The sequence below is a fragment of the Xiphophorus maculatus genome, chromosome 17 (assembly GCF_002775205.1).
Source record: "Xiphophorus maculatus strain JP 163 A chromosome 17, X_maculatus-5.0-male, whole genome shotgun sequence".
In the NCBI taxonomy this organism is placed as follows: Eukaryota; Metazoa; Chordata; class Actinopteri; order Cyprinodontiformes; family Poeciliidae; genus Xiphophorus; species Xiphophorus maculatus.
In genome coordinates this window covers 15,309,115-15,324,669 of record NC_036459.1, presented here as the reverse complement: position 1 = coordinate 15,324,669, position 15,555 = coordinate 15,309,115, and positions in this window count along the sequence as shown.

The following is a 15,555-nucleotide window of genomic DNA, read 5'->3' as shown; positions in this document are numbered from 1 at the left end:
AGCAGTAAATAAATGAAAAATATTTGGAAATAATTAGTTAGCTAAAGACTGCAAGAAATGTAAATTAGTTTAGTAGGTTTGGTTGAATCTGCCTTGTTTATTAGTTGTAAGATTTAAACTGCCAATGCCAGAATTTGAATTAATCTAAAAAGGCATTAATGTTTTGGAGAGAATTATTAGTTTTTTTTCCCCCCTTTTTTGTTGTTGTCAGATTTGTATTTGCAATCCTCTACAGGTTTAATTTTCCACACAGAGATTACTTGTGGTAAAAATAAATTGTAGATCATTTCAGGATTGAATTTTCTGTGTGAACTTCCCAATTTAGTTTTAGCATCAGTTAAAGAAGAAGTTTAAGGTCAATGTCCATCATTTTCTAATGATGGATATAATAAGATCTTGAAATATTAGTTCCTAAAGTACATGCCTCTGCATACACTTAATTTGATGTCAAAATTGTTTTCTAGTTGATGGATTTTAGGAGTTACTGTTGTGTAAATTAATGCCTCCAGCTTCCAGACTCTGTTACTGAACTCTTGTTTGAACATTTAAATGGCATTCCAGAAGTTCAACTTAACCTGGAGGATCGGTTTTATGAAAGACTTTAATTTCTTGAATATAACTGTGAAAAACTGACATATAACACGGGTTCATAACAATAGAGGCTCTTTCTATTAAGTATGTAATTAAAGCTATAATGTGGAAGGAAGCTGAAAGTGAGTCAGGGGTTTGGACATTTCATGAGTTATCAGCTTTTGAAATTTCAGTGAAGATGCAGAGAATACTTCCAGGCCTCCATCTGCTTTTCCAGACTAAATATGTTTTTTTTTTTTAAGATAATGTTGCTTTTTCTATGCAAAATTAACATTCATCGTCCATTTCTTTACACAAGCTGTAAAGAAATGGACAATTTCTGGACTATCAAGAAATGTATTTAGATTTGCTTGACTAATAACGAATGTATTGTGTAAATAATTCTGTAATTGAAAAATACTGCGTCCCGATTGGTCCACTTGCATCAGATTTTATGTTGAGCAGTTAAGTTAGCCAATGAAAAAGCCCGCCACCGTCGAGTTCTAGTGCTGCGTTAAAGGTTACAGGGAACAATTAACTCGGAGCTGGGTTTCATGTCGGAATTTCAACATGGCGACGCCAATAGTGTTTGTAATACTGCTGACAAATATATTTGTAAGCTTTACTTTCCATAAGCAAAGATCACTTTTAATTTGTCCTGTTTATACCTACAGGCGCTACACTTAACATTGCTCTCAGGCGGATTCTTACTTGTATGTTTTGTAAAATAAACACGTTTCCGCCACATTATGCTGCTGCCGTTGAAGCGAGGAGCGGCCATATTGAAACGTGAAGTCCTAACACATACAAGTCCTAACTATGGGTACCAGTCATTGCTCTCCGTTTCCCAGTAGGAAATCCTGCTTCGGAGGGCATTCCAGTTGATTTATCTGACTGGGATTTTGGAATTTCCCAGTTCCGAGTACAACTGGAACGCAACATTAATTAATTAGCACCTGTTTTGGCACGAGCGGCTGCTTGAAGTGGAAAATGACTTTGGAAATCCTTCTTTATATAACGCTTTTTCGGATTCAAAAGGTGAGCGTTTTATGCATAACCGACAAGTTTATAAGAAGCTACAGAGACCTTTTATGTTTTTATTTAGTATTGTATTAAATTTGCAAACCTTTCCCAAACCTGTTCACTAGAGAGGCAAAGAGAAGTCGAAACAGCCAACGTAGTTTACCTATAAATGAGAAAACATGCCCCAGTTCTCGGTTTTAAGTGACTAAACATATTTTTAAAAAGTGCAAGTACTGTTTCTATTCTGTGGTAGCATCATATTTAGACTTCCTCCCTTGCTGTCCACCTGCCATTCAGCTGTCTGGCTGTCAGTCCCTCACGTACAGTATTGTCTGTCAGTGTCCTCAGCGAAGGTAAGAAGGGGTTTAGAGCTGAACTCTAACATAGAGGAAAAAAACTGCCACAACAAAAATGTAACTGCAAAAATAAAACAAATTTTACAATTGTTCAACGCTGCTATGCCATTCCAGCTGTTTAGCAGTGATTCTTGAGAAGAGGGACAAAACAGGTCCTATGGAGAAAGAACAAAACTTGAATAAAATATACATTTTTTTCAAATATCTGACTAAACTAACCTGGGCCATGTGAGCACAACAATGTGTGTTTTCCTGGTGTTTGCTGAATATTTTTTATTTTAAACATTGTAGTAGGTGGATGGTGTCTGTAAAATCCCTTGTCCTGGAGCAGAACTCAATACATTATAATAGTTTAAAACAAATAAAGCAATACTGAGATAATATAACAATTAGGTATAAGTATTCAAATAAATAATTATAAAAGTATCAATACATTGAATTAAAAATCTTTTTTATATATTTTCCAACTCAATTGAAATTTGTCCCAAGTTTTTGTCAACATCGTCAGACATAAAAAGAATGAAAAAAAATCAGGCATCATTGGGGGGCATCAGGACTTCTGAGGACCCCATGACCTCTTCCTTGCTCTTCCCTTGCTAAGAGGAGAAGGACCTCGCTGCAGCAAACAGAAAGGGGCGAGGACGGACCACTGTCAGTACCATACCTGGCTAAGAGGGCTAGGCAGTTCTGGTTAGCGTATGTTATTCTTTGGGTTTTTCTTCTGTTTTATTCCTAAGTTGTTCGTCACAACCAGGATGTGTCAACACCATAACTGACGATTTACAAACCTTTGATGAAATTTTGTGAAATAAATGCTTAATTTTAGTATATTGTAAAGATTTCATGGACCTGATGAGCTACAATATGGCCTCCTTCAGAATAACATCATAGTTTGACATTTTGTCAACTCCATCAGTTTTTAACTGACAGTCTGACTCTGTCAGTGACGGTGTTGACAAATCTCACTTAAATGTGCAGTTAATTCATTTGAATGTATTTTACATAAATGGCATTACTTCACATGTATCAAGTTTTTGTTTTTACTCACTAGTTTCTCACCACCTTCAGTTCTGTGTCAAATCTGCCAGGCACTGTCAACTCTGTCAGATGGACCTTATGTTGCTTTTTGTTTTAAATAATATTTCTTTTGTTTCTTGGGAAGCATTTCTCTGTAAAACTGAGTAAAAATATCACTAATAAGGTCAGATGGTGATGATAAAATTCTGGGTCAGGTCCATTAAAAATATAACTTTAATAAAAATATTGCACCTGGGAGCCTGCACCTTCCAAAACATTATTTGTCATATTTGTATACATAAGCATGATGAATAATTTTAAAAAAAAATTGGAAAAATTTAAACCCATTACTTCCCGCTTCTCAAGAATCACTGTTATTCATTTTTCATATCGATTACATTTATTCTCTATGCTTTTCTCTTAACCTATTTATTTCTGTCTTATCTTGATTATAGGTTTGTTTAAATTTGCTTTGCTTAAATTGCTTTTGCAGTCACTATTTAGAATTTTAATAACCCGAGTTTAACAAAAACATTTAAACTGAAAAACTAATTTAATTAATTTATTTCAAGGTTGTTGTTTTTTTTTACTCAAAATATTGCATCTTTTGCCATACTTTTTTTTTTAGAGACTAACAAGTCAGTAACTATGTACTATATTTAAAATTAGTTGTGTGGAGCTGGGGTTCCTGTCAAGATGTCTTCATCACTTGCGCTTCTACACTGATGTATTTTAAGGACATTCTAACTCCATTAATCAGCTAGGGCAAATCATACACTAGAATATCTATGATAAGGGACAGTATTATGTAAATCCCCTCAGCTCCTTCAGACTAGCCAGGAGCAATTAGGAAACACCTGGTGGAACTGCACATCATCTAAACGCGTTATATGACCTACTTCTCAGTGAAACGCTGGCAAAAAATGTTGCTAAAAGGTTTATGGAGGAGTGATGTGATGACTTCCATAAGGTGGCAGACATAACAGGAGTTTCTTAAAAAGACAGAGGCCCAATTTCAAGGCATTAAAATATGAAGTCACATTTTTTTAGGTCATATTTGATATATGCAGCATTTTTATAACAGAAGGTAAAATAGTTACTTGATATGTGCCTGGCAAATATATAATAATGCCCCATTAAACTAACACATATGTAGCACTTCCTACACAACATCTGTGACCTTTTTTTTTTTTTCCAAATAATTTTATTTTTTATACATCGGTTTTGACAAATAAATAAGTTTTCACCTCCAACTCCAGTCACTTCTATACTGACCACTTTTGAAATGTTGTGATTTAATGAAATCTAATCCTTATCAGAGAACATAAACACAGTCTAAAGCTAAATCATTTGTTGAATCGATATCAAATCGGCACGTGTCGTATTGATTTGTTATTGGCATCAACAAGTACAGCTCAGACATTTAGAATATCATTGAAAAATTCAGTATACGTAGTCACTAATTTCGAAAAGTGAAACTTGTATAATGTACACGTATGTTTATTAGACATAAAGTGAACTATTTTTGTTTTAAATTGCAAAAAAGTAAAAGCATAATAGAAAGTTGAGAGTAGGTAGGCGTGAGCTGGTAATCCGTTTCAAAGTATTCATTGTTTAGCTGTTTAGTGATAAAACCCCCTTCAATACCAGCATATCCCAACTCCTCTTGCTCAAACTACCTTGCTTATTGGGTGATACATTTTTGCAGGTCTTTGCATCTTGTAATAATAATACAAATAATATTTCACAGTCTTGAGCTTTATTGTTTCAGCCATGTTTGGTAAGAAGGTGTTTTTCAGCTATTCAGTCTAATTCTGCATTGATAATTGTGACATCTTCTGGTACAAATCAAAATGAAGCATTTTAAAGAAAATCTGTCTTTGCGCTTCTTTTTGGTGGATGTTATGCATGATGAAAGTACCTGATCTGCGAACAGAAGCTTTCTGTAATATGGCCAAATCTTTGTATGTGTGTGTGTTTGTTTGTGTTTTGGGTGTGTGCATAAACGTGTGTGTGATGTGAAGTGAAGGGAGAGAGAGTGGGAAAGAGGTGGAGTGGCGACAGAGCAGCGGAGAAGTGACACAAATCAATGTGAGCACCCAAACCACCATCACCAGCAGCGGCGACAGCCTCCCCGACCTCCATCACCCCTCCGCCTTTCCCCTGTGAGAGACCAGCTGAGACGGACTCCAAGAGGGGGACTCCTTCTCAGCACTCCACCGGTAAGTCACCCCAGACGCTCAGATGCTTCTCTTAATTCTAAAGTTGTGAAGACTCTCCGAGGCACAGAGCATACAGCAGAGGATCCATTCGTGACTGAGCACCCCCTCTTTTTCTATTTTATTTTATTTTTATTGTTTTTGCTTTCCCTCATGCACTGGCTCCTCTCTGCTGCTTCTTTTGCTGCCGCGACTGCTGCTGTGACAACTGCTGTGGCTGCAGCAGAGAGAATAGCTATAAGAGTAGGACAGTGTGAGGAAGCTGCTGCTGGTCCTCCTATTGTATGTTTTACAGCCTGTTGGGACTTGAGAGTTGGATCAAGGAAAAGCTCTTTCCACCAATCAGCGCTCTGCCTCTGTGAAAGCGGGAGCGAGAGGGAATGATGAAGTGGTAAAAAGGAGTTTTTCTTGATAGAAAATCTTTGACATTTAGTCAAAGACCTTTGATTTTTTTTTATTGCATTTTAAAAATGATTTACATTTATTTGCTTTTGTGTATGTTACACTTTGTCTTTCAGTACCTCAAAACTTTCAGAATGAATTTGTTTTACAGAACTATTAGAGATTTCCTGGGTTTACTTTGCATTTTTATACCTTAAATATATAATTATAACTGTTTTATTAGGCAATAATGAAATAAGATAATGGCTGGTAGCAGGCTAGTGCTATGAGGTCTATGGCCATGACATATATGCAGGAAAATGTATTATTGTGATAAGAAATATGTCTCCATATTCAGACTTCTGTGTAAGCCACTTCAATTTAATAATACATTCAAGTCTTTATATCAACTAAGTATTAAGATCAAAAGCAAAGGATGGGTGATCTAGATGAAATGTTTTCCCCACATTTTTAGTTTGCTAACATGAAAGAGATGGTCAGAAGCTGCTAATGCAATCCCAATGATGTGTTAGTTTTAATCTGTTATATAGACTTTAATAATAAGTTAACGTTATGCAACACAGCCTCAAAGCTGTCGGTTTTTCAGCACCACAGTGGAGAGGACGTGCTCACGGTTCACTCTGCTCCATGATTCACCCAATTGGTCTGAAACAAACTTTGACAAACTTTGGTCCAATTTCTCTGGTTTAACAAAACTCGTGCTACCAGAAAAAATGAGTTGGTCTACAAAAAAAGCCCAAAATATTTTCCCTTTAAAAATAAAATCTAACTTTGGCTTTTTTTTATAGACAAAAAGCTTCTAGTTGCATTTCTAGCATACTGCACTTAGAGAAGATCAAATATTCAAAACTTTATTGCTGTTTTATTGGAGGAGCCAGTTGTGATCGTCCTGATCGGTGCTTTATTTGCTCTGAATGTGAAGTGCGTCTCCTATTTACAGTTGTACAGTATCAGTGGCAGCTGCCCACCATTTGTTATTGTGGGAGCTTGGCAGCGGTGGATGTTATCAGTCGCTAGCATCAGGGATTGGTTTCCGCTCTGTTTTAGACAGTGATGAAAACACGAACATGCACTGCGCACTGACAAATACACACAAACAAGGCCTGTTTGTCACAGGATTGTGTGTGAGCGTTTGGATGTCCTAAGGCTCACAGAGCGAGAGACATTGTTAGACGCAGGTAAGAGTAAGACGGAGAGCGACATCTGTCAGCCTCTCAATGTTTTTGCTCACAATGCTTCTGATGAGGTGAACTCCCCTTACAACACAAACAGATTTATTCAAGTCTATGTTGATGTTCTGTATACCAGAGAGGGCTTAGGTGAGAAATCTTTAGGTTTGAGTGTCGGTGCTTTAACAGGGCGTTGATCTTTTACACGGCAGATGGGTGTAAACAAATCTCGCAACGTTGAGTTTTCCCCTCTTTTGTTGCTCAAGTCTATTTGTGACTTAAGACAAAATAACATCTGCGTGGAGATGGGATCACTTCTCTAGCATCACAAAAAATTAAGTGAAGTATTTGTCAGTACTTTGGAGTTGTGTGTTCACACCTTTGCTCAGATAGTTAGCTTAATTCCCAGATATTAAGGCAAATTGTACATTTTCTTTATTCTCTGATGTTGAAGCACAGCTACTCAGAACTTTCAGGGTTTTATTTACCTTTTTTTTCCCTGTTTTGTTCTTTTTCTGTCATTCTTTTTATGTTAAATCCCAGCAGAACTGCTAATTCATTTTTTTTCTCTCACTCTAGAACTACTCTGAAAGTAGGAGTGCTTAATTTGTTTCAGAAAATTTGGAGTGGTTTCTGTTTGAAGTAAGCATACTTGTTTACCTTCTGTTTTGGCTTTCTAAACATACCACTGTGATAGAACACAAGCTATGTTTTATATTTGGAGACGTTTTCCTGTTTTCTAATCACCATAGTCCTCTTGTCTATTGATCATTTCTGTTTCTTTGACTCGTCCATTGATTTTGAGGCGGTATCTTTTTCTGATTTTCAGAATGAGCTCAGTTACTGATGCTCATTTTGCCTTATTTTGTATCAGACATGTTCTAAACTTATCAAAAACATAACACTGTTCATTGAATAGATTACATTAACAACTCTGCCTAATAGAAAGTCAAAGAAAGTCTGGAAAACTGTACTTAGATTGGAGCTGATACGGGATGAGGTCTACTGAAAGATTTGATCTAGTTTTATTGCATGTCAAAGTTGAAGTCAGAAAACAGCCTTTTTTTTTTTATAAAGAGGCCCTTTTGTTCCTTTTCTTGTTTTATAAATGCAAGACTGCTTGAATACTTGGATATTATTTTTATAATAACTGCAATCAATCACTGGGTCACATAGCTTTTACTCCTGTAGCATTAGAAACTCCCCCTGGAAAAACAACAAAAATAAAATAACAAAAAGAAAGAGGTATTCCCCCAGAGGCTTTCTTAATGAACCCAAGTCCAAGTTGGACAGAGGCTGCCTATTTCCAAACTTTTTTCCCCTTTCTTATGTTTCTTTGTGCATCAAACTCTTCAAAAAAAAGAAGAAAAAAACATAACAAGCATCTTTCATGGATCAAACGACTACAGCAGTGCTAGTTGTGCCAAAGCAGGATAAAAAAAGGAGACAGTAAGGAGAGAAAAAATACCTTATTATTGTTATCAAAGTAAAGCCAGCTCCTCTCCTGCTGCTCTTATGGGACCTCTAACGCTCTCTATGCTCGTACACTCAGGGGGAATCCAAACATGACCCGCATACAGACCCCACCTCCACTTTACACACACACACACACACCCATGAGCCTGTCTTGGTTCACATCGTTTCATTTGTGAAATTAGTCCATTCTCTCTGACCCTGTCTTTTCATCAAGCGCGTTGATGCATATTTTAGTCCCTTTTCTGGGCTTGTTTTACTAATTGATGGCTGTACTTTGCCCAACACTGATATCCTTTGATCATCTCAGATCATTACGTTTACCTCATTAATTTGCTCAATGTGATTTTTTTTTTGCACCCCCCTCAACCTAAAAATGAAAAAAAATAATAATTCAAGGGTCGATGCAAAATTGGATTAATAATATATCATGTGGGCTAAAAGCAACAGTGATTCCTTTGTGATTCCTCTGGTTCATTTTTCTCTGTAATATTTTGACATTTGACATGCAGGTCACAAGTAAAGGTCAAAATCCAAGGATTTATACTGAGACAAGCAAATTAGTGTCAACTGTATAGGCTTTACTTGTTTACTACAATTTTGGTGTCTATTTTAGGTTTTGTGCCACAAAATAAATTATACACACGCTATTCTTTTTATCCATCACAATAATCACCCTCTGTTTCAGTAAGGAACAACTTTGAACTAGTTTTACTGACATCCTCACATCAGACTACGAGGTAGGTAAACTTTGGACACATTTGTTGGCACCCTGGCAAAGACAAATAAAAATCCTTAATTTCTTTTATGATCAATAGGACAACATTTACCCTTTTTCCTGTAACATTTTACAAGGTTAGAGTAGACAGAAAAAGCTCTTTAACCTTTTCTCGTTTCAGTTTCGTTAGCTCATTCAGTGCCCCCTGGGTTCTGTGTTGGGGTGATCTTGTGTGTGTTGTTTTTTTTTTCCAATTGAATTTGGATCTGGAGGTGACGTAGATAACTGAAGAAAGAGCATTTCTGTCTGGTAAACCACTTTGTTTTTGAGTTTTGACATATATTTGGGTCATTATCCAGCTGAAATCCTCAATGATGATTAATTTTTAGTAAATATTTAGAGTTCATTGTGTTTTTTTTTAAACTGTCCCAGATTTCACAGACTTAATGATGCCACACACTCTGAAGATTCCCTTGGTTCTTGAAAGGAAAACAGGGCCACCACATTACAGATCCTCAAACCTTTTTCATGATGGACATGAAATACTTCTTCATATTGTCCTCTTTTATTTCCATGTCGAGTCCCCCTGGAGTGTTTGTTGCAGAAAAGCTCAATCTCAGTCTCATTCAACAAAAGCACATGTTTCCACTTTAAGTTCAATTAGAGTTTAGCAAACTCTACGTTTACTTTGTGATGGTAGGAGAGAAAATACCTTTTTCCTTTCATTGCTTCTAAATAACCTGTGGACTTGTAGATGTCATGAAGTTGTTGCTATAAAGAACTTCAACCCAAGATGTTACTTACTGCTGCACTTCTTTAACAGTGAGTTTGTACCCCTTGGCCTGAAATATAATTTAGTTTTACTTACTTTATAACTTAAAGTATCACAGAACAGGTACATTTTAGATTATGTCTATATTATTACAAAATTCTATCAAGTTGAACAGGACTACTCAAGGGCTGTATACTTATCTAGCCTTTTACTAAATACTTTTTTATTCTTGTGACATTTTTTGGATGAAGGTTTTTACTTCTACTTGAATAAAAACAAGTTCTACTCATACGTGAAGCTCATCTACCACAAAGATGCAGGGTGTAGTTTAAAGGTCCCATCTAAACAAGGGGTGTTTCTGAGGAGCAAAATTACTGACCAGGAATTTAACTTCCTATTTCCATGAGAAAACCCATCCCTCCGCCGCTCCCTCCCTCCCAGGAGGAAAACCTGGAGGTGTCAGGATGTTTATGTAGCCTTCCCTTTAAATTGTTGGACTCCCTCATGTCTTTTTCCATTGAACCTCCCTTGAAACCTTTTATTACTCTGTGATACATTGTCATATGCAAAGACAATCTCTTCACACCATTTATTTATTTATTCTTTATTTAGCATTTTACATTTGGCATACAAAACAAAGAATCAACTGTAAGAAATAAGTCTTTTAATATAAAGTTAAGGCATTTTTATCAGCATCGATTTTCTTAGCTTGTTCCAGTCTAATCTAAGAAAAAAAAATATCTTCTTTCAAACTTTACATTTTTTCTCCAAATCCTGAACAGTCGGGTATAGTCTTTGTGTAAAGGAGGAATATGTTTTAAGCCCTTTAAAAAAATAAAAGTTATTCAGTACTCAGTATCTGTTGTACCATTTGCAATATAAATGTGATTTTTCTGATACTATTTTAGTCATTTTATTTCAAGACCTCAAACTTCTTAATTTGGAACCCAAATGGGTTGCTGACCTCAACTTTAGAAACCATTTCTGTAGATCGAATATTTCTTCCCTTACATATGTTGAAGCAAATGTTTCTTTGCAAGTGTTTTAATATAAAAAATTCATGCAAATTTTGTTTTTGCCAATCATCCGCATTTGCAAAATTAATAGTGAGCCAACTATATTGTCTGTCTTGCACCATGATTAAGAATGATGAATTTTTAAATACATTTTTAAGGTATGATATGAACTTTTTTGAGACGAATTTCATGTGAAAATTTCAAATTTACAAAGCATCACCTTTCTAATGTTGTTTTTAGACTACTTTCTTTTTTTTTTATAGATGTTTAGAGATAATTTTTATATTTTAAATCCTCTGAACTTACAGCTCATCTGTTGTTTTCCAGGTGTATACTCAGATTTGACCAATCAGGAACTCTTGTTAGGGCTGCCATAACTTCCTGTATCCGTTTTTTTCTTCCTGAGTTTCATTTCTTTTTCAGCACTCTGAATTCTTCCAGTGATAATCTGCCGAACCAAAGGTTGTTGCCTGAACCTGTCGACAGCTTTGTTGTCAGTCTGTCCAAATTCAAATGGTGTTGCATAAAAAGCTGTCTCCCACATCTTTTCTCTCTTTACTCACTCTTGTTTTTGCCAGTACAGATTACAGCTCAGATCACAGTCTGCAGGCGCTGTTGCATTGTGCTGCTTTGCTCCTCTTGTCGTATTGAGCTATGAGCAGTCCTATTATCATATAGATAAGTTCAATTTTCCCTTGTAGTTATACAAAGACGCAGTGATCTAATGTATTGTATTGTGTGGATTGTTAAAATTGGCTATGTTACCTCATCCAAGCAGTCTGCATCTCTTATTGTTACGAGCTCAACTGAGAGAGAATGTGAATGTTTTGTAATTTGTGTGTAAAGAAAAGATGTCTTTTGTGTGCGTTGGATTTGTTGTTCGGTTCCATCCAAGTGTGACATTTTACAAGTGTTTATGAATAGTTGTTTTTTTTTTGGTTGGAGAGACAGCATCTGGAGTGTTGAAAGCTTATAATTGTTTGTGACATCCTCTAAATGCATATTTTAGCAGTGGTAAATCTTTGGTAGACAGTGCAACTCTTGGCTGTTTTAGTGAGACTGTATGAACTCAACAGAATAATAAGCACAGATGACCAAGATGGAACGAGAGAATGTGGTCCCTGTTTAGTTCCAGGTGTCTGCATTTGCATGTTTAATGTGTATATTATTGCGGTTAAGTCAAATTTAACCATTTCAAATTTTTGTTGTTAAATATTTTTAGCATGTTCAATGTTGGCATTAAAGATCCACAACCAGGGATTGTGGATCTTTAACTGTGTTTCAGTGTTCTTTAAGTAGTCAGAAATAAATTATTCAAGGAATCCTGATTATTTTGGTGTCATTGTTTGACACAGCCATTTTTCTGAGGAATCCTGAGCTCAGTCACTCCTATTAAAAAAATTTAAGCCAAACGTTCTTTTTATTCCCATAATCAGTTCTGTCAAATACGTAGGCCAGCATACGGTTTGATTATTTTTTAGACAAAAGTCAGCTATAAGGTTGCTGTGGTTTTATGTAGTCATTAACATAGACAATAATAATCCAGTGACTCAATTCTTCCAGACAACATTCAATCTGAGTTATTTTATTCTCCTTAGTAAATAAACGGCAATAACCGAGCTTACCTCTGGTGTTAAGCACAATTTTGTAATTGGATGCAATAACAACTCCACAAAAGCTTAATTAAAAAAAAAAATTTCTCAGTTGACTGCTATAGATTTGCATAAACGAACAGAGACCTGATATGGGGCTATCCTACTCTAATATCCAAATAAAGAAACATTTTAAAATGAGCACAGACTCATGTTTCTAATCTGCACACATTTGATAAATGAAATAATGCCTTGAAATCTGGTCTGCAGCGCTGAAGTTTTTCTGAGTGGTTGCTGCAGGAAATGAAGCAGAGGAAGTTTGAATCCTGTAGAAAGACGATGGAAAAGACAGTTTCTCCATTGCTGCTATCAGACAGTTAAAGAAATTGTCTGATTGCATCAATTGGCTCAAAAGGTTGCACACCAAAATAAGTTACATGCACCACCATTTCTGCCCAGACTTGTTTTATTAGTTTGTTTTGTAAAATGATTCTGTTGGACCACAGTTCAAGAGCATTGTCTGATTTCATTAGTTCATTTTTAATACATTTTCCTTTTCGGCCATAAACAGAAGAATACAGACAATGTTTGTCTGTGTATGTATGTATGTTCTTTGTTCACAGTCGTCACCTGTGATCTGCTTAGACTTACACTCTGTACTCCCAATACTCCCAACAATTCCCAATGGCATGTCACATAGTAAAATGTGTGTGTGCTTTCAAGCTTACATTGCTCTGATCCAGCACTACTTAACACACAGACCCACACACCCAGACACACATGCACTTCCTTCCTTCTTCCACTTTCAACATCCTTCCCTTTCTTATGGAAAAGAGCCAATTAGACTTGTGTCTGTTTGTTTTAAACAAAATGGCTTTTAATTAGTGTGATCAAAAAGGCTTCTTTCTGCAGGCCCCAGGATCCACTTTGTAGTTCTCCTTCCACATCGCACATGGGTTTGATGCCACCTGATAGGACGCCAAACAATCAGAAACCTCTCATAATGAATACGCACGTGCAAGCACACTATTTATAACCATCCATCGCTTGGTTTCCCTTAAACTCACCATGTCTTTTGTTGTATTGTTCACACGACTCTGCTTTTCTGTTAACCCCGCAACCTTTTTTTTTATTTTTTTATTGAATTTTCTCTTTTTTGACATAACAAATTTACACACAACAAACGTAACATTATAACATGTACTTATACACTCTTGCATTCACTCCCACACTCACCCTTCAAACCTGCATTTGTTTGGTTCCAAAAATATCAAAAATCTTTTAGATTAACTTAGAGAAAAAAGAAAGAAAAATAACAGAACAATATATGAATAGAAACTGTAGACAAGACAGCCATTAATAAGTTCCACCTTCAGTCCCTATGATCTTCATATATGGCTCCCAGAGAGTCTCAAAATCCCGTTGTTTACCCTTGGCGATGTATGTTAGCTTTTCCAGTCCGAGCGAATTTGCAATTTCCTTCTTCCAGAGTCCCAAGGAGGGTGCATCCATGCCTCTCCAGTATAATGCTATAGATCTTCTGGCTTGAAGAAGTCCATAGTCTATCAATTTAGTTTTCCTCTGTGATTGTTTAAATTCCGCTGGGTATATTCCTAGCACACAGATTTTAACCTCTAATGGGACTTTTACCTTAAACAATTCAGATAGACACCCAATAACATCCTTCCAAAACTTCTGAATTTTAAGACATTCCCACAAACAATGGAGAAGAGTTCCTTTTTCAAACAAACATTTAGTGCAAGTATCTGGAATATCACTGGACATATGATGAAGCTTAACTGGTGTTATATAGGTTCTCATAAGCCATTTATATTGCAAAAGTTTAAATCGTGTGTTTATCGTTTGTTTTTGTGCTTTTAAACAGGCCTGATTCCAGTCTTCCTCATCTATATCTTCGAAAGTATCTCTTCTCCAAGCGTCCAACTTATCTATTGCTGAGTCCCCAGAGGAAAGCATTAACAAATTATAGAACACAGAGAAAACCTTTCCCTTTTGAGTCTCCAACACACACCTCTTCTATTTTTGTTAAGGGTGGAACCCCGCAACCTTTTAATTTTTCATGTGATTCTTTATTTTCTTTTGTGTTTTGGTCTTTTATTTGTGGTGTCCCAATAGTGAGGTCCAGCATGGCTTAGCATATGAACTGCTTGAAAATTGCAGGGGTCACTCCATTTTAGAGAATGAAGATTTTCAAAACTAATGCTTTAGTAACTGTCCATTTGGATAGATGGACTGCTTATCCGTTTCAAAAGGAGTGTCATGTTTATCACGGTTCTTCTGGACTTCTTAGAACTGCTGCTGGATCCAACTTTGGATATCTGTTTGATCCCTGGTATGATGGATGCTTCTTTTGCCCTCACCCAGGTTCCAGTGTTTTCTCATGTGCTGTAGACTTTTTGTCCCAGTTTTGTCATTTAAACGCTACTCCTTCATGTGCATCTTTATTTCCTGTCATTTAGTTTCTCACTAAACATGACGGCGTGTCTTCGATCCCTGTTTGGTTGTTCATAGTTTCAACCAACTTACCCAAACTGCCCTGAGCAAAGGGCATTGAAATCATAGAAAACACAACGGATTAAGATTATCATGACCTATGAATAGCTGGAGTAGTGCTATGATTCATAGAAGTAAAATTTACTCCTCCACCATAAACGGAGAGGTTACTGCGCTTGAAAGCATCTTATTCTTCTAAAATTGCTATCCTGATGTCAGACAGGATGGCATCTGACAAATCTTCCCTCAAATACTAAAAATAAGTTTAAAGGAGTAGAGAGGGTTGTTTCAACCTAAAAACACTTTGCCAAGCACGGAAGTGGCAGCATCTTATTGAGGGTCTGTTTTGCTACCAGTGGTACTGATGCTTTGTACAAAGTGAAATCAATCAAGAAAAACCACCTACAAACACTTCAACTCACATCTGATTGAAACTTTTTACACAAAATAACTGAATCTCCAATAAATTCAAACTTGTGCACCTAAATCCCTGTTTTTGTTGTTGATGTGGCACAATTACTCCACACTGAAAAACAAATGGTTCAGATGAATATTTAAAAGCTTAAAAATACATATATTTTAACCTTCATGCCTCAGACCCTGTCCGAAAATAAAGCTTTTTTAAAAATTGAAGTGTAGAAAGCATGGTGTCAGTGTTTAAATAAATGATGTGACCAAATATAGATGCAGTCAGCTGAAGGGTATTGTGTATGA